This window comes from Leucoraja erinacea, chromosome 2, assembly GCF_028641065.1.
Source record: "Leucoraja erinacea ecotype New England chromosome 2, Leri_hhj_1, whole genome shotgun sequence".
Classification (NCBI taxonomy): Eukaryota; Metazoa; Chordata; class Chondrichthyes; order Rajiformes; family Rajidae; genus Leucoraja; species Leucoraja erinaceus.
Window position 1 is genome coordinate 125,061,303 of NC_073378.1, and position 18,464 is coordinate 125,079,766.

The window sequence follows — 18,464 nt, forward strand, 5'->3', positions numbered from 1 at the left end:
TATAACCACTAAAGTAAATCGCTCCTCCAGTAACCGTTGATCATGAGTGAAGAAAGTAATTTGCTGTAGATTGTTCATCTGTTGTTGAAGGCTTGAACAAGGCCTTTGAAATGCATGAGGGCTTAAATTCAGGGGAATGTCAAAATGTTAACACTACCACCATTTACTCTGGAAATTCCATGTAAACCATCCAAATTGTTGTGTTACCATTTCCACATCACCAAGAGAAAGGGGTCATGGATTCATGGACTCCTTGCTAGAAGTTTCCTATAGTCAAAACAGGAGCGATTAAGTCATGTATTAGATACTATAGAAGTGTGAAAGCACATTCGCTCCTCAAAGATCTCCAATCTCATATAAAAAGCTATACACCATATCAGGGTTGCTCCACCTCACCAATCCATTGCAATGTGAAATAGTGTACTCCGTTCCTTCAGTGAAAGTGGGCGGTTATAATCTACACAATCATCCATGAAAACCGCTTCCAATTGCATGTGCTAAACTTAGATGTTTGTTTTCACACTTCAAAGGAAGCTCAAATTACAGTAATTAGCAATTAAGATCAAAAGTGTGCATTAAAACAATCTTTCAAATTCATGCACCTATTAGTATGGCAACAAATATCCACGTCCGTCCTCGTCATCTTTTTGGTCACATCTTCAAAAAACTGTGAGACATGATCTCCCAGGTACAAAATCATACTGATTATCCTTTATGCCCTTGTCTATCTAATGCATGTATATATCCTAACTGGCATAATACACGCTGCTATCTTTCAGAACACAAATGTCACGCTCACTGGCCTGTAGTTCCCAGCCTTTTCCTTGTAGCCCTTCTTAAATAGGGCACGTTTGCCAATCTCCAGTCTTCTGGTACCTCACCCGTATTTAATGAAGACTTGTAAATCTAAGCCAAGGCACCTGCAATTTCCTCTCCAGTTTTCCACAGTGTCCTCCGATATATCTATTATTGTCAGGGGCAGGTCATGCCTGACATACTTTATTGAGCTTTTTTATAGACGTCTTTAGCAAATTTGCAGATGACACAAAGCTGGGCGGCAGTATGATCTGTGAGGAGGATGCCATGAGAATGCAGGGTGACTGGACAGGTTGGGGGAGTGGGCAGATGAAGTTTAATGTGGATAAATGTGAGGTTATCGACTTTGGTATCAAAAACAGGAAGGCAGATTATTATCTAAATGGAGTCAAGTTGGGAAAAGGGGAAGTACAACGGGATCTGGGGGTCCTTGTTCATCAGTCTATGAAAATAAGCCTGCAGGTACAGCAGGCAGTGAAGAAAGCGAATGGCATGTTGGTCTTTATAACAAGAGGAGTCGAGTATAGGAGCAAAGAGGTCCTTCTGCAGTTGTACAGAGCCCTAGTGAGACCACACCTGGAGTATTGTGTGCCGTTTTAGTCCCCTAATTTGAGGAAGGACATTCTTGCTATTGAGGGAGTGCAACATAGGTTTACAAGATTAATTCCCGGGATGGCGGGACTGTCATAAGCTGAGAGAATGGAGCGGCTGGGCTTGTACACTCGAGTTTAGAAGGATGAGAGGCAATATTATTGAAACATATAAGATTGTTAAGGGTTTGGACACGCTAGAGGCAAGAAACATGTTCCCGATGTTGGGGGAGTCCAGAACCAGGGGCCACAGATTAAGAATAAGGGGTAAGCCATTTAGAACGGAGACGAGGAAACACTTTTTCTCACAGAGAGTTGTGAGTCTATGGAATTCTCTGCCTCAGAGGGCGGTGGAGGTCGGTTCTCTGGATACTTTTAAGAGAGAGCTAGATAGGGCTCTTAAAGATAGCGGAGTCAGGGGATATGGGGAGTAGGCAGGAACGGGGTACTGATTGGGGATGATCAGCCATGATCACATTGAATGGCGGTGCAGGCGCGAAGGGCCTACTCCTGCACCTATTGTCTATTGACGGTCCCTAATTAGCCCATACTCTAGTGCTAGTAAATCTTATCCCTAAGGAACTTCTTCCATAGCGTTCTTAATGGGCAGTGGCTGTTGTCAACGTGGATTTTTGAGGGGCATTTGACAAGATCCCTAATGGTGGCCTGTGTGTGTGTGTGTGTGTGTGTGTATAGTAGAGAGCATGCTGACTGGTTGCATCACAGCCTGGTTCGGCAACTTGAATGCCCAGGAGCGAAGCCGACTGCAAAATATTCTGAACATCGCCCTGTCCATCACGAGTTCTGACCTGCACCATTGAAGGGGTTTACAGGAGTCGCTGCCTCATAAAGGCAGCAAGCATCAGAGACCCACACCACCCTGGCGGGGGGGGGGGTGTGTGTGTGTGTGTGTGTGTGTGTGTGTGTGTGTGTGTGTGTGTGTGTGTGTGTGTGTGTGTGTGTGTGTGTGTGTGTGTGTGTGCATTTTTTTCTCATTTATTATGTCGTTTACAGAGTACTATGTTTACATATTCTGCTGTGCTGCTGCAAGTAAGAACTTCATTGTTCTCTCTGGGACATACGACAATAAATCTGGGACATGTGACAAAACTATCTGGGACATATGACACTCTCTGTGTGCAATTCCAGAAGATTATCTATTGTACTCCTGTATAGTATGATTTGACTGGAAAGCATGCAGAATAAGCATTTCACGGTATTTCTGTGCATGTGATTATAAATAAACAGTGAGCTGGTAGTTTGGATTCAGAAATGGTTTTCCCATAGAAGGCAGAGTGTTGTGGTAGAAGGATGCTGGAGGGTTGCAAACAGTGGTGTTCCACAGAGAACAGTGCTGAGATTTCAAATGTAGATGGGTTGGTTAGAAAGTTTGCAGACAACATGAACATTGGTAAAGTTGCAGACAGGGAGGAAGGCTGTTAAAACTATATAGCCGGATATAGGTCAATGGAGACACAAGAAACTGCAGATGCCGCAACCTTGAGGAAAAAAGAGTGCTGGGGGAACTTAGCAGATCAGGCAGCATCTGGAGGGAATGGGCAGATGACATTTCAGATCAGGCTCCTTCTCTGAAGAAGGGACAAAACCTGAAACGTCGCCTGTCCACTCCCTGCCCATATGCTGCCTGACCTACTGAATTCCTACAGCACTTTTTTTTTTGCTCAGGATATAGATAATTTCCAGATATGGGCTGAGAAATGGTAGATGGAATTAAATCAGGGCAAGATGGAATTAAATCTATTGCACTGTGGAATTTATTGCCACAGAAGGCTGTGGAGGCCAGGTCAATGGATATTTTTAAGGCAGAGATTGGCATATTCTTGACTAGTAAGGGTGCCAGGGGTTATGGGGCAAAGGCAGGAGAATGAGGTTGAGAGGGAAAGATAGATCAGCAATGATTGAATGGCGGAGTAGACTCTATGGGCCGAATGGCTCCTAGAACATGAACCATTATGAACTTGGTACGGTCAAATGCAAAGGGAACTTATACTGTTACGGGTTGGATCCTTAATAACAGTGATGTACAGATAGATCCTGGGGTCCAATTCACAGCTCCCTTAGCAGCACAAGTAGATAGCATGGTAAAGAAGACGCATGGTATGCTTGCCTTCATCGATTGGGGCTTTACAAAACTTTGGTTTGGCTGCATTTGAGGTATTGTGTGCAGTTTTAGTTGTCCCATTGGGGAGGGCTGCAGAAGTGGTTTATCAGGATGCTGTCTGGATTAGAAGCTATTAGCTACAAGGAGAGGTTGGACAAACTTTAATTGTTTTCTCTTTAGTTTTGGAGGCTGAGGAGAGACTTGAGAGAAGTTTATAAAATTCTGAGAAGCACAGTTTAGGTAGACAGCCAGAATCTCTTTCCTACGGTGGAAATACTAGAGGCCATAGCTTTGGGGTGAGAGGGGAAAAGCTTTAATATGCAGTACAAGCTATTGTTCCTAAGAGATAGAGGCATCAAATACATTGCCAAAGGTACAAGGGTGGTGGTGGAAGCAGATACGATAGTGATATTTTAAGACGCTTTAACCAATATTCTGCGAATGGTGGGCGAAGGAACTAGTTAATTTGCATCATGTTCTACAGACGTTGTGAGCCGATGGGTCTATTCCTACACTGTATCATTCTATGCAGACACGTTTAAATGTGTACAGCATCTTAAGGGTTTCATAACAGCATTAAAGACACAGAAAATAATGTGCAAGATGCAAGTCTAAGGTACTGCAATTTGGGAAATCGAATGCAAGGGCAGGATCCTGAAGAACAATGATGCACAGAGTGATCTTGGGTCCAAGTCCAGAACTCCATGAAAGTGGCAACACAAGTAGATAAGAGTGGTAACAAAAGCATATGCTACACTTTCATTGGTTAGGTCACTGAACATAAGAAGCAGGAAGTTATGATGCAGCCTTATAGGGCTTTGGTTTGGCCACATTTGAGAGATGGGAGACTGGATAGCACTATATAGTTGGAAATACTACATACTAGAGGGCATAGCTTTAAGGTGAGAGAGGCAAAGTTTAAAGAAATGCAGGATAAGGTTGGGGTTTTTTGTGCACAGAGGGTGGTGAGTGCCTGGAACGAGTTGCTAGAGATGGTGGTAGAGGCAGAAACAAGTGGCATTTAAGTGACTTTTGGATAGGGACATGAATATGCAATTAATGGAGGGATATGGATTATGTGAAGGCAGATAAGAATCGGTCTTGGCATCATGTTCAACAGTCATTGTGGGTCAAAGGGTCTGTTCCTCTGCTGTTCTATGTTTTTTTCTAATAATGTTCTTTTTAATATATATATATATATATATATATATATTTATATTACATAATAAACACTGATTTTGATCCAAAAAAAATTCCCGCCGTACAGTAATAGTAATTAGTAATAGTAATACAATAGTAATACTATTGTAATCATGACCTTCAACAGACTGCGGAATATTATTCTACACACATACTGTTTGCATCATAGAGTACCTTGTTAACATTGCTGCAGTGAAAGGGGAATCCCTTGATTTTTGAATACAACAAATAATTGACTGAGTTGCAGGCCCAAAATGTTGACTGTATCTCTTTCCATAGACATTGCCTGACCAATGAGTTTTTTCGGAATGTTCAGGTTTTGTTACTCATTTTCAATGACTTTGCAATTTATTCACAAGTTTTAGTCGTTTGTGTTTTAAATTGTGTTGATGACATAACTTTTTCTTCTCAATTTGATTTTACTCTTGTTAGATACAAGATGCAAGGCTGACCAGGTTAAATTTAGGAAGCTACGGAAAACCAACCATGGCTGTTAACAAGATGTAGTTCAACTACACCAATGTAAAGAAAATGTAGGTTAATGTGCACAAATAGCCAAACACAATGTGGGCCACCTTTAAAGCTAGGGCTGACATCATATCATGCTAAATAACAGTAGTCGTCACTTTTACTGTGTAGTGTTATGACTTCATATCCACCAGGTTTAGGGTTCAAGCTGTACTTCCAATAAAGTGAGCACATAATCGAAGTTCTCAGATCAGTTGAACACTTTACTAAGGTTACATTATCAGAGATGTCACATTTAGATGCCAATTTGTAAACAGTAAGGGAGCCTTTGCCCAGTATTCCCACTCAGCCAAACATTTACATTTTAAGCTTCACACATACCTCACCCACTCTCCTTTATCTAAACATCAACAAATCCATCTACTATTTATCTTTCATATGATGACCAGTTTAATGCACCGCACATAATGGGCAGTCTCATAAACGATAATTGTATGTTAAACAGATCATCAAATGAGGCTACATGTGTTGAACCAAAGAAAATTTAAATTTGTGTACAAAATCATGAGCAGAATAGATTGGGTAGATGTATAGGGTCTCTTGTCCAGAGTTCGGGAATCGAGAACCAGAGGACATAGGTTCAAGGTGAAGGGGAAAAGATTTAATAGGAATCCAAGGGGTAACTTTTTCACACAAAGGGTGATGGGTGTATGGAACAAGCTGCCAGAGGAGGTAGTTGAGGCTGGGACCAGCCCATCTTTAAGAAACAGTTAGACAGGTACATGGATAGGACAGGTTTGGAGGGATACCGACCAAGCACAGGCAAGTGAGACTAGTGTAGCTGGGACATTTTACTGTTATTATGTGTGAAATGTTTTAAGTTTCATGTGAGATGCTCCGGTATTCCCTGGGAAACGTCTTCTCATTTTGCACTGTACAACTATTGTTTTGCAAGATGACAATAAAGGTTGATTGATTGATTGACATGATCTCCAGTCTGAAGAAGGGTTTCAGCCCAAAATGTTGCCCATTTCCTTCGCTCCATAGATGCTGCCTCACCTGCTGAGTTTCTCCAGCATTTTTGTCTACCGTTGGTCGGTGTGGGCAAGTTGGGCCAAAGAGCCTGTTTCCACACTGTATCACTCCATAACTCTAAATAGGGAAATCAGACTATTCAACTCGCATTTCCTGACACAAGCAAATAAAATGGTTTTGTGTGATGGAAAATTACAATAAGGACCTCATAACGGGGGGGGGGGGTTTATAACTGTTTTCATCTTGTAACTTTTGAAACATATTCTATCTAGGCTGTTAAAAAGAGGAAATCACAAAGGATCTGAGTACAACTTTGCAGTCCTGTATGGTTACAGGAGTGGATTGGAGACACTCTGCATGGATTTCAGGATAAAAATGTATCACTAACTTGACTGAATCATCTGAGTCCGTAATAAGAAGAATCAGTGGGGGTGGTACATTAGATGTAGTCTACGAGGTCCAACTGGGCAAACAGGTCAAAAGAGTTAAAGCCCAGCTAGAAATGTACGCCATGCTTTTAGTGGTCAAACTATTACAATCCATGAAGGTAAGGGAATCATCACCCTCATCCCCAACGTATAGGACATGGGAGTGGACTCATGCCAAGACAGCCTGAACCAGCAAAGTATCTGACATATCAATTGAATGACTGTTCCATACATTCATAATCCGAACAGGCCTAATCAATGGGTGGGAATCAGGAAGTTCCCTGATCAACCATAGAGTGAGACAACAGTTTCCACTCCAAAGTGCTGGAGTAACTCAGGTCAGGCAGCACCTCTGGAGAACATGGATAGGTGGTGCTTTGGGTCGAGAGCCTGTCTTACTTGTGGATTGAATACAAGACATCTTAGTGACCCCTCTCCCATCATAAATGAGGCCCTCACATGTGACATCCAAGATTTCCTCATTCTTTAGGGAACGGGGGTCCCCCTCTCCCATCATAGATGAGGCCCTCATAGAGGTGTCTCCTCTGTACCCTGCAGCTCCGCACCTGTCTCTGTACCTCCTCCCCTGACTATGTCCAAGGACCTAGACAGTCCTTTCAGGTTAGGCAGAGGTGCACTTGCCCCTCCTCCAACTTCAACTACTGTATCCGTTGTTTAAGATGTGGACTCTTATACATCGGCGAGACCAAACGTAGACTGGGCGATCGTTTCGCTGAACACCTTCGCTTGGACCCATCTAATTTCCCGGTTGCTAAACACTTTAATCCCATTCCCACACTGACCTTTGAGAGAAATGGTAGACAAAAATGCTAGAGAAACTCAGCAGGTGAGGCAGCATCTATGGAGCGAAGGAAGGCGACGTTTCGGGTCGAGACCCTTCTTCAGACTCCTCCATTATCAGAGTGTGGCTAAATGCAAATTGGAGGAACAGCATCTCATATTTCACTTGGGCAGTCCAGTGTTATGAATATTGATTTATCTAACTTCAAGTAACCCCAGAATTCCCTCTCTCTACATCCCTCCCCCACACACGTCGCAACAGCTTCTCATTTTCATCCAACAAACAGCTAACAATGGCCTGTTTCCTTTATCATCGTCACTTTTTTACAACTTTCATTCATTGCTCTATATCTCTCTACATCATTATCTATATCTCTCGTTTCCTTCCCGTGACTTTCAGTCTGAAGACGGGTCTCGACCCAAAACATCACCCGTTCCATCTCTCCAGAGATGCTGTCTGTCCCACTGAGTTACTCCAGCTTTTTGTGTCTATCTTTCGTTTAAACCAGCACCTGCAGTTCCTTCCTAAACATCTTAGTGACCATACAGCACAACTTGTAAATGCACACATGAAATTGTGTTTTGCACCCCTATTGTTTCTGTATAGTCTTTCTGTAAATTTAAAACTAAGATAACCTTAAAGGTACAGGATGGCAGGAAAGTGAGCTAATATGATCCTACCAAAAAGTGTTCACACTCAAAGAGCATGAATAGCTGCTCCTGTTCCTATTTCTTATTTGCTCCTACCCATAACAAGTAGGAATCCTCAATCTAACGATATATCCCCAATCTTGCAATGAACCTCATTGCGACAATTGCATTTTTGTAATCTGCAGTTTTTCCAGTAGCTTTAACACTATATTCTGCATTTTGTTTAATTTCTCTTTTGCACTAGTGGTTGTATTCACATACAAATAGCACGATCTGCCTGGATAATATGAAAAACAAGTGTATATCAACATTCATGTGACAATCCTCAATCACAACCATATTCATCTGTGTCGGAAGGAACTGCAGATGCTGGCTTAAACTGAAGATATACACAAAATGCTGAAGTAACTCAGCAGGACTGGCAAAATCCCATTCCTTCTCGCCAGAGATGCTGCCAGTTACTCCATAATTGTGTGTCCATATTCCTCTCTGTCGGCTGTGACAGAACCCAGGAAGTTATCATCAATCCTGAAGAACTACACAAGGTGACCGTGACATTTTTCCTCTGAACTCTTGACAAAACTTCACTAGAACATCTTTGCACAACAGTCAAATGCTGCATCAACGTCAAGAGCAATTAGACATATGCTACATTGAAATAACTTAATTCAAGCCAGCAAAAGACACATTTTGGTATGGAATATCTTCTGCACTTCAGACTCAGTCACGTCCAGGAAAGACTCAATGTGAAAATGGGAGCATGCCACAAAAGCCAACACAAGAACATTCCAAATATACTTGCTGACAATGTAATTAGGTCGGATTGCAAAGGACAAATTAATTGGGTCTTTTTCTGGTGCGTGAAAGTAGCCGAGCTCATCCCTAATTTAATAATGCAGCTAAAAGTAGGTCCTGGTATGCAAAGAACAATATCAAAACACGTAAAAATGTTTAAAAACAGGAGTGGATAGGGTTCAACAACAAGTCTATACAGTAAAACTCGTATAGCTGAGGATGAGTCATGTAATAACTTGTCGACCAGTTCATTCCTGCTCAGCGAAACATTTCCAGGTGTATTAGTAGGGCGCGTTTTCAAACCCCAATATACAAATCATTGCAGATATACTGTAGCTGGCTCCCAACCGCATGCACATGTTAAGTGACATTTTTCACCCAGAACACAATAAACAAAAGAACCCGCCACCATGGAGATCAACAACTGAGGCCAAGAGGGAAACGGCCAGACAATTAGTTCAGAAACGTTGGAAAGTGTAAGAGTTCACCTAGCCTATGTTTAAACCGATGTGTACATTAAATGTTTAAACAATGTAAACCTAATCCCAGTGAGGGTGTGGACTGCGATTGTGATCGTTGCTTGCGAGTCCGACTGGGCGAGTTTGCGGCTGGTTGGTTTTTAACTTCTTCAGGGCGGTCGCGAAATAAATCTCAGGTTTCCTTGCGGTTGCCGCTTCCTCATTCGTTTTAACCGAGGCCCCGGACTCGGCCCCAGCGCCGGCCTCCCCGCCCACACTCACCCTGACCGCAAGTGAAGGCGGTGAATGCGGGCGGGTCAGCCACATCCAAGACCAATACACGAGTTAGGTGAAAGAAAACGCCGACCGTGGCGTGAACTTTGCCTCAAAAATAAAACCATGCAAGTTTGAGAAATGAGAATGAACAATCACGCACCTGCTCGGGAGAGGGCCTGGGGGCAGCGGCCGCAGGGGGGCGACCAGCTTTTATTTCCCCTGTGTTAACGTCTCCGAATGGACGGACGGACAGCTGGCTGCCCGACAGGTTTTATTTTTTTAATATAATTATAAATCTTTTAATCCTCTCCGCCGCCTCCTGGCGTGGAACAAACAAGAACTTTGCCTCGTTTCCACCCGGTGACGTTCGGCGCGCGTTCACGCTCCGCGGGTGGCGCGTGCGCGCGCACTCCCTCCCTCCCCCCGGCTGAACCTTGGGCGCGTTCACGCTCCGCGCCGGCGCGCGCACGCAAACGTGAGCGCTTCTCTCGATCTCGACCCCGCCCCCGCCGAGTCTTGTACGCGCGCACTGCTCGAGTCTCTCCCCTTCCCCTTCCCTGTCAAACCCTGGGCGCGCGCGCACAAGCGAATCCCCTCCCTCCCTGCAGGCTGAGGTGCGCGCGCATGCGCTCTCCGTCCTGCGCCACCCGTCCCCGCCGCGAACACCCGTCGTCGGGCTCGGGCTCGGACTCGGGTGTGCGCGCACGCGCTTGCCCTTCTCTGCGCCGTTTACCCCTAGCCCCTCCCCCTCCTCTTACGCCGCTCCCCGTCAGCCATAGCCCCGCCCCTCCTGCTCAGCCCCTCCCCCATAGCCCCGCCCCCAACAGCAGCTCCTCCCCCTCCATAGCCCCGCCCCCAACCCCCAGCTTCCTCCATAGCCCATCCCCTCCTAACTCAGCCCCTCCCCTCCTCCATAGCCCGCCCCCAACCCCAGCTCCTCCCCCACCTCCATAGCCCCGCCCCAGCTCCTCCATAGCTCCGCCCCCTATGCCCCAGCTCCACCCACAGCCCCTCCCCCTCCCCCCAGCCCCCTCCTCCATGGCCCCGCCCCTACTCCCCAGCTCCACCCACAACCCCTCCTCCTCCCCCTCGCCCAGCTCCTGTCCAGCCCCTCCTCCATAGCCCCGCCCACAACCCCCAGCCCTCGATACACGTGACAATAAACTAAACTCAACTGAGGAAGGTTCTCAGGTGCTTCAGACTTGATGTCCAGCCTTTGGTACTGATGGAGGAAACTTCAGAGAGGTACAGACTTAATGCGTCGGAAGGATCTGCAGATGTGTAGGAAGGAACTGGAGATGCTGGTTTACACCAGTCTGAGGAAGGTTCTCGACCTGAAACATCACCCATTCCTTCTCTCCAGAAATGCTGCCTGACCCGCTAAGGAACTAGAGTCTGAAGAAGGGTCGACCCAAATCGTTGCCTATTTCCTTCGCTCCATAGATGCTGCCTCACCCGCTGAGTTTCTCCAGCATTTTGTCTACCAAGGAAGTGGAGTTGCTGGTTTACACCGAAGATAGACACAAAATGCTGGAGTAACTCAGCAGGCCATGCAGCACCTCTGGAGAGAAGGAATGGGTGACATTTCGGATCAAGATCCTTCTTCAGGCTTGATGTCGTGCAGCAGCACGGGTGGCTGGAAGCTTGTGGACACAATGGATGAAATACTTCAGAGAGGCACAGGCTTGATGTCGGGCAGATGCGGTGAAGGATCTTCCACATGAACGTTGACAAACTACAAACCTGTATGTCTTTGGAGTTTGGGAGAAACCAGAGCTCCCGTAGAAAACCCACACGGTCACAGGGTGAATGTATAAACTCCATATAGACAGCGCCCAGAGTCTGGATTGAACGCGGGTCTCTACTGCTGCGCCGCCGTGCAAAGCAGAATTTACCTTCAGAAGAGTTTTTTTTAATCTCAATTTCATCGTGAACTTTTACTTTTGGAGACAAGGAACTGCAGATTCTGCAGTTGGAATCTTGAGTAAAACACAAAGTGCCGGAGTATTTTGAATATCCTGCACGGTTACTTGAACATGCCCTTGAGTCACACGTAGCTGACTCAATGTTATTTTGTGTTGGTGGCAACATATGGTCTGAAGAAAATCAACCTTTCAGCAGGTATAGTACACGAGAAATGACAGACACCTCCTGGGGCAAGCAATTCGGTTTGCCATTATAGACACTATTTAATTTTCCTTGCGTTTTCTCCCACTTGATTAAACTGTGGCAGACAGCTAGTTTCCAAAACCAGAACATGATTGCAGCCAGAGTGATCGAGTTAACATTCATGTCTATGTTAGGAAATTCCATTTGGCGGATCATCGCTGCGTGTCTTGCCTGTGAAATTTTGATTTTATTTGAGTTAGTACTGTACACGGAATAAATTTAAGTTTAACGTTTTCAATTATATTTCAATGTCTCAATATACAAACAGCATTTTTTTTTAATAGGAGGCCAAACTCAGAAGAATTATACATAACGTGGTATGAAACTAGAATTAGAGTTCAAGGGATCACGTTGAGAGAAGCGCTGAGGGAATTATTTTTTCTTGGCTTCCTCTTGAGACCCCACCATCACAGAGCCAGTATTCAGCCAATTTGATCCACTCCACATGCCATCAAATGAACTGCTGAGGAAACTGGGTGCCTCAAAAGCTCAGGGACCCCACAATATCACATTCCAAACCTAACTGTTTGTGTACTGTTACGATGGAGCCAGAGTACAGGAGCATGGTCCAACATGTGGTAGGGGTTGAGGAAAGAAGAGTAGGATTTGGGAAATGGGTTGATGCAGTGATGGAAATGGGTTTTAGGGGTACCCTAAGGTCCATGAGGCTGAGGTTGTGAAGGAAGGGGGGGGGCAAATGTAATTTTTTATGTGTGGTCATACCCATGTAAGAATACAAGAATGCATCTTATTTATTGTGTATTTATAATATAGTTTGTTGTGTAATATATGTCATAGCTGCTTTCTTGCATCTCTCTCTCTCAGACGGACGAAAGCAACAATCATAGAGTGGAATAGAGCGACATTTTGGGTCGAGACCCTTCCTCAGACTGACAGTCAAGGGAAAGGGAAATGGGAGATACAGGCATATCTTCCATTCATTTGTCCTTAGTACCGTCTATATCTCTTGTTCCACTTTCCCCTGACTCAGTCTGAAAGAAGTCTTGACCCAAAATGCCATCTATTCCATTCTATGATCGTTGCTTTCGTCCGTCTGTTGTCTTGTTTGCTCGCCCTTCGATTAAGTAGCGCAGGATAAAGCTGCGAATTCACGCCACTCCCCTCCCATTCCTAATCTGACCTTTCTATCCTGGGCCTCCTCCATTGTCAGAGTGAGGTCAGGGGCAAATTGGAGGAACAGCACCTCATATTTTGCTTGGGTAGCTTACACAACAGCGGTATGAACATTGACTTCTCTAACTTCAAATAGCCCTTGCTTTGCCTCTCTCTCCATCCCCCTCCCCCTTCCCAGTTCTCCCACCAGTCTTACTGTCTCCGACTACATTCTATTTCTGTCCCACTCACCCCTGACATCAGTATGAAAAGAGGTCTTGACCCTAAACGTCACCCATTCCTTCTCTCCAGAGATGCTGCCTGGTCCTTTGAGTTATTCCAGCATTTTTTCAGATTCAGATTCAGATTCAATTTTAATTGTCATTGTCAGTGTACAGTACAGAGACAACGAAATGCATTTAGCATCTCCCTGGAAGAGCGACATAGCAAACGATTTGAATAAGATACATAGATACATAGAAAATAGATGCAGGAGTAGGCCATTCAGCCCTTCGAGCCATTCAATGTGATCATGACTGATCATCCACAATCAGTACTCCATTCCTGTTTTCTCCCCATATCCCTTGATTCCACTAGCTCATAGAGCTCTATCTAACTCTCTTTTGAATGCATCCAATGAGTCGGCCTCCACTGCAGAGAATTCCACAAATTCACAACACTCTGGGTGCAAAGGTTTTTCCTCATCTCTGTTCTAAATGGCCTACCCGATTTTCTTAAACTGTGGCCTCTGGTTCTGGGCTCCTCCAACATCGGGAACATGTTTCCTGCATCTCGCATGTCCAATCCCTTAATAATTTTATGTTTCTTTCAAATATCCTCTCATCCTTCTAAATTCCAGTGGATACAAGCCCAGTCGTTCCATTCTTTCATCATATGACATTTCTGCCATCCCGGGAATTAACCTCGTGAACCTACGTTGCACTCCCTCAATAGCAAGAATGTCCTTCCTCAAATTAGGAGACCCAAACTGCACACAATACTCCAGGTGTGGTCTCACCAGGGCCCTGTACAATTGCAGAAGGACCTGCCATTCTGAAAGGGAACCGTTAATTCCTACTCTTTGTTTCCTGTCTGCCAACCAATTTTCTATCCATGTAAATATCCTACCCCCAATACCATGTGCTCTGATTTTGCCCACTAATCTCCTGTGTGGGACCTTATCAAAGGCTTTCTGAAAGTCCAGGTACACTACATCCACTAGCTCTCCCTAATACATGTTGCTGTCTACCTGAACTTAGTTGTTAGGGATAAGATTAATTTCTTTTCTTTCATTTTTGAATGACAAATAATTTCAATTCAATTCAAAATGTACAGGTCTATTACCAAGAAGATCTTGGAACATTTCACATCGTTTATCAATGCTCTGCACAGTCTACACTTCTGCCTCACTTTCCCAAAATGTACTTAAATTTCGAGCCTTGTTTTCTGACTCACCCTTCTCCCTCTTAACTAGTATATCGAATACCATTCAACGGTGACTGCTAGCCAAGCGTTACTGCACCATTAACTAATTGACTAACTCAGACTAATTATTCATTATTTTTGTTAGCTGAAGGACATATCGTTCCATAAGAATTGAACACAATATTCTAACTATGGCACCACCAATGGTTTATACAAGTTTTCTATTAGCTTCTTAAGCATTATTTCCCCTTTGAAAATGTAGCATATCATTTGCTTTTGAAGGTTTGTTTATCTGAATCCTGATTTTTTTAAATGTGCACATATTATGAGTCTCCTTTCTCCAAAATACTTCCCAAAATACATAATCGAGTTTTCGAAAGCGGGGAGAGCAGACAGAGCAGCGGAGAGGAGAGAGCGGCAGAGGGGGGCGGAGAGGGGAGAGCGGCAGAGAGGCACGGAGGCAGGGAGATCAAATAAATTAACGTGGAATAATAAAATAACGTGACTTTACCTGAGCCTGTGCTCGCAGTCCGGTAGCCCTGATAGTGAGTTTATGAAATTCTCCCTTGTATTTTATTCAAAGAAATTCATCGTCATTAATACACGGTCAAAACACAATTACATTTACTGAGGAATGCGGATTGTTGTATTGATGACACATTGTGTAACTACTGTTAACTACTGGCTGTTAACAAATGCTAACAATGGCAGTTAACAAGTCGTTTTCATCTGAGTAGAATAAAGTGATAAACAACACAAATCTTGCTGCAGTACTCATTAAACCTGAGCTGGAAATATAAAACTAGGGGAACGCCATCCCCCTGCGTACCCCCCCCCCCCCCCCCCCCCCCCCCCCCCCATTTCCATCACTGGGTTGGTGTGCAGCCTGGGTCGGAGTCAAAAACGCGGGTAGGTTTTCACCAGAACAGAGGACCCATAACGGGGCTCAATCTGTGGCCATAGTTGGGAGCTGGTTTGTGGGCGAAAAGTGAGGGAGTGGACAGTGGCAAGGGCTACTGTTTCTGTGCCAAATGTGTGTTGTGTGTACGTGTGCCTGCAAGCAAATGTGTGAGCATGTGCCCATCTTTATTAATGCTCATGTAATAGAGTCTTATCTCCAGTCTAGTAGCTGATGTGCAATAGGTGACCCACATTATAGGAAACTACACACTAGTAACTTCCATTCCACAATACAAAGTTTAGGAACCTTAATGTCAAGTTAATGTTAAATGTCAAATCTGCAGTGAAAGGTAAACACAGCCCAGTCCATGATAGGCGAGTTATTTCCTTCCAGCCAGTGCATTGGGAAGGCTGGAAGTATCGTTTAGGAAGCCTACCCACTCTGACCATTCAATTTTCTCTCTTCTACCTTCTGAGAGAAGATGCAGGAGATTGAAAGCCCAGACGCCCAGAACTAAGAACAGCTTCTTTCCCACAGCTATCAGGCATCTGCTTTCACACCCCATTCCCGGAAGGACTGTCATGTACTCTTAACTCTATCCCATTGGGTTACTCCATTATTACACTTTAGTATTTTGTTCCAGATTGTACTAGAATCCTGTACCGTTCTGCTATTTTGTGTTTATTGTTGTATTTATCATTATCATGTACATTGTTTGTTTGTGCATGTCAGGTTGATTGCATTGGTCGAAACAGGGTGGACCACGTGAAGGTTGCAACCACCGGGATTTGACCTCCATCGCAAGCAATGGCTAACCCTGAACAGAACCCGCACCCTCCATGCAAGAACAGCCCATCACCTGCATAAGTGGGGGATGACAGATAGCCCTGCTTACGACTGCGGACATCCAGACCAGACCATCCCACACATCGACAATGACTGCCCACTGAGGCTTTTCCCTGCTGGCATCAAAGCCATCCACCCAGTAACTGATGCTGTCCAGGCCTGGATGTCTACCCTTGACCTACAACTTTAGGCTGTGCACGCCATATGCCAGAAGAAGATGTATACTGTTTACTCTAGGAGCTTCATGCAAACAAGGAATTTAATTGCAGCCTGATTTATATAACAATAAACAGATCTAAATCTGTCATGCATACCCCGCAAAAGTGATAGACCTGCTAGCCATTTTATAGCCTTGAAACTCATATGTTTTGATATCAACATTGTAACACTGAATGAAACACATTGAGCAGACATTGTCCATTTAAAGAATGAGGTAGTGAATACATCTTCTTTGAAAGTGTAATGCTGACTTCATGGAGTGAGCTTCCCAGTCATGGATCAGCTGATCCAAGGTCACAGCAACTTCCCAATGTGGAATTAGCAAACATCTAATGTGCCTCCAGCTCACTCTATCATGGAATCACCTCCGTACGGTCCTGCACACACAAGTCTTGCCTAAATGGTGTAACGTGTACACCCCACCAATGCATGGAAGATGTCGCTGGCAATGCTCTCAAGTAGCACTCACTCATCTACTCACCAAGGTTCATTTTGGGTTTTGTCAGGACCTCATCACAACATTGCTTGGACCAAACGCTGAGCTACGGAGGAGAAGTGAGAGTCATTGCCCTTGACATCAAGGTGGCATTTGACCAAGCGTGACATACAGGAGACCTGCTAAAACTTGTTAATAGAAGGCAAGAGGATAATACTCTAATGGTTGGAGTTGTATCCCACACAAAAGAAGATGATTGTAGTTGTTTATTGTCAGCTATCTCAGCTCCAGCACCACGTTGCTGTGTCCAAGTTCCAATCGTCTTCAACTGCTTCGTCAATGGTCTGTCTTCTAAAGTGAGTGTGAAATTCATTGTTGCAGCAAGTAAGAATGTCATTGTTCTGTCTGGGACATATGACAACAAAACACTCTTGACTCTTGAAATTAGAATGCCAATGATTGTGCAATGTTCACTTTCACTTCCAACTCCTCAGCAAATGAAGGAGCCCAGTTAACATAATAGAAGCTACACAAAATTGCTGGAGGAACTCAGCGGGTGCAGCAGCATCTAGGAGCGAAGGAAATAGGCAACGTTTCGGGCCGAAAGTCATAATAGAAGACTTGTCCCACTCCAATCATTCCTTCCTATCCCGGCTATGTCCAGCAGAAGGTACAGATGCTTGAAAGTACACTGCCTCGGAAAAGCAGCCAACATACAGTAATCAAGACATATCCCACCTCGATCATTCCTTCTTCTCCCCGCTCCCGTCTGGCAGAAGGTACAGAAGCTTAAAAATGTGCAACACCAGACTCAGGAACAGTTTCCTCCCTTCCGTGATCAGACATCTGAACAGCCAGGGTGCTGTTCGATTCATCTCTACCCCATTGAGAACGTTGGACTTTGCTTAATGAATTGATGCACTATAATGTTGAGAACTGTATTCTGCACTCTGTATCTTCCCCTAGGCTCTATTGTTCTTTAGTTTGAACTGATTGCATCGATGTTTGGTTGATTGAATCTGTTCCGTTTGGATAGCATGCAAAACAAAGCTTTTCATTGTACTGCGGTACATATGGCAATAATAACCTATACCTTGAAGTAAGTCAGTGGAACCATTCTGTGTACGCAAATTGCAACTACGGTATGATTTATAATATTCATTTTTCAAAAGATGGCCCTTTACAAAAAAATTTGCAGCTGGTGTACTTTTGAAATGGGATAGTCATACGGCACAGAAACCAGCCATTCAGTCCAACTTGCCTATGCTAACCAAGATACCCCATCTACACTAGCAGAGTTGGCCCTTATCTGGACCTTTCCTATCCATGTACCTATTGAAATATTATAGTTACAGTACCTGCCTCAACTGTGTCAGCTCATTCCATATACCCTGTGTGAAAAATGTCATCCTCAGGTTCCTATTAAATCTCTCCTGGTTCTTGATTCCCCTACTCTGACTAAAACTCTGACTCTCTGCATTCGTCGTATCCCCTTTTGATTTTATACACCTCTATAAGATCACTCTAAGCGTGCTTTCCTAATGTAGACCAGTATAACCAATCCAATCCTATCCTCACCAAATATTTGCATATACGTAGGAAAAATAATAATTAGTAGTAAAAACGCTAGTTAATATTTTCTCTCACTGGCCCAATGGTGCTATTCTAGTGTATGGATTGTTATGTTAGTTGAGAGTAGTCTGTCAGTGCAAATT

General features: G+C 44.2%; 1 protein-coding gene across 4 annotated transcripts in view; it reads right to left on the reverse strand.

Moving 5' to 3' along the window:
* LOC129715213 (rho GTPase-activating protein 12-like) overlaps positions 1 to 10,045 on the reverse strand; it is a 136,849-nt gene extending 126,804 nt beyond the window's left edge. For 2 of the 4 annotated variants that reach the window (XR_008726460.1, XM_055665077.1), the window contains exon 1: positions 9,801 to 10,044. The gene's annotated coding sequence lies outside the window, so the exon portion shown is untranslated. Of the gene's footprint in view, positions 1 to 9,800 lie in introns of all 4 variants that reach the window. The other 2 variants (XM_055665090.1, XM_055665085.1) reach the window with 1 other exon arrangement.
* Between the last annotated feature and the right edge of the window lie 8,419 nt (positions 10,046 to 18,464).